A 2,038-nucleotide genomic window follows, 5' to 3' on the forward strand; every position below is an offset into this window, starting at 1 on the left:
GTCATTGTTAGACAGATAGACTTAAACACAGTCCCACAGATGTTGCTTTCATTCTTCAAACGGCTACTTGTGCTGTAGTTTTGGGTCATATCCATAACACTCTCTCTCCAAAAACCTCCAAAATTAGCCGTTCCTTTCTTCTAATCCTTTGCTCTTTGCTTTGCACCATTGTTTACAGCTAGCATTTTCTATTTTCTATTTTCTATTTTTTTCATCATTATTATTAATATTATTGTTTACTGTCTTATTTATTTGGGTGCCCCTTTTATCTACTTTTCTTAATAATTAATTATGGTGCCTGATGCATGTCTTGTGAAGGGAACCCCCACACCATTATATATATCAGCCTTTCATTTTCAACATGTGTCACTTGTGACTCATCACACATTAGGGAACCCCCCCCCCTCTCTTTCTTTTCTAAAATCTTCTTAATCAACCACAATTGAAATTACGATGTGTTAGTTTGTGAACTAAAATTTAAAGAGTAATGATAATGATAATATCTATTTTTGAAAACCAAATAAATGGAGTAATACAATGTCATATATACTAGATAGGGAGATAATAATTCTGTTTGAATTTCAGTCAACTATATTAAACTAAATACTATGTCACCAAAAAAGAAAAAACTACATACTTTTTCTCATCAGGCTATGCGTGCAAATCAACAAGCAAGGAAATATATATAATATAATTCTCTCTCTCTTTAAGTTAGAGAAATTATATTGCAAGATTGTGGGGAAAATGTAGGTTAAACTGAACAATAGAGTGACATTTCAACTCAATAAGAAAAGAAAAGAATCAGACATTACAATTTTAGTTCTAGATAGGATTATTTATGTTTTTTTTTTTTTGAATAATCACTATGTTATTGTATAGAGTTGTAATTTAATCCATTTATTACTCTATGATCACGTAATAATTTTTTCTAAGTTGTGGAGCAACGTAACTAGCTGTGGAGTAAAGGTAAACCTTATTTAACACAGGTGAAGTAACCCATTCCCATCAATTCTCATCCTGTGTGTATATATATAATATATAGTAGTCAAGAATAATTCATATAATATAGTTTTTCATTAAACCAATTTAATTTGAGCTTATTAGTTATATCATTCCTTAACCTATGCAGTTGTTGCATGAGAGTGATTTTTGGTACAAAGTGTTACGTAATGAACAATTGCTACCAGTTGAACTGATACTAATAGTTATAGAAAATTATATGTACAGATAGTATAAGCACAAATTAAAAAATGCAGTTAGTGATGTTAAAAGAGTTAATTATCAGTTTGTGGCTAATATTTATTCTCATGTCTTAATGACATGTATATAAGAAGGCAAAATTACCTCTACTTGTGAGTTTTGTGACTTTTATCATTAAATACATTAGGTCTCTCTTGCACTCTTCTTTTCTCTTCCTCTCTCTCGCTCTGAATTCACACTCTAGCTATTCTCGTTGCACCTTCAACCCAAATAATTCTTTATAAAGCAAGTGGTAAATCTCAAATGACATACTCATTTTCATTCACCACTATGCCTAGTAATTTCTACCTAAATGTGAATATGTGTATGCGAAAATATTTGGTAATAAAAAAAAATCAACAAAAAAATAACCATAACTTACTTTATTTAAATAATTAATAAATATTAAATAAGGCAAGTTCTGTCTGATTTTTTTTATCTCCCTAACACTATTCTTTTCTCCCCATATTAAAAATGAATACAGTCTCAATTTTTATTGCTTGAAAAATACAATAAAATAGTAACTTTTTTCCAAGTCAAGCTATATTGATTACATTTAATTAAATGAGTTGCTGAAAACTCCATTTTAGCTTACTCTTGAGTCTTGAGAAAAGGTAGTAGAACCTAAACATGTAACTGACTATCAAAACTTTTTCCTGTACTTTTGCATATTTCTTCAATTTCAATTGATCTATTTTTAACATAAAATATAAACAAATTAACTAATGAAATGTTGAGAAATTTATGTATTTTGAGTTAATTTATTAAGTAGTTAATTAATATAATAATCTTCCCCAAA

This window comes from Arachis duranensis, chromosome 3, assembly GCF_000817695.3.
Source record: "Arachis duranensis cultivar V14167 chromosome 3, aradu.V14167.gnm2.J7QH, whole genome shotgun sequence".
Taxonomy (NCBI): Eukaryota; Viridiplantae; Streptophyta; class Magnoliopsida; order Fabales; family Fabaceae; genus Arachis; species Arachis duranensis.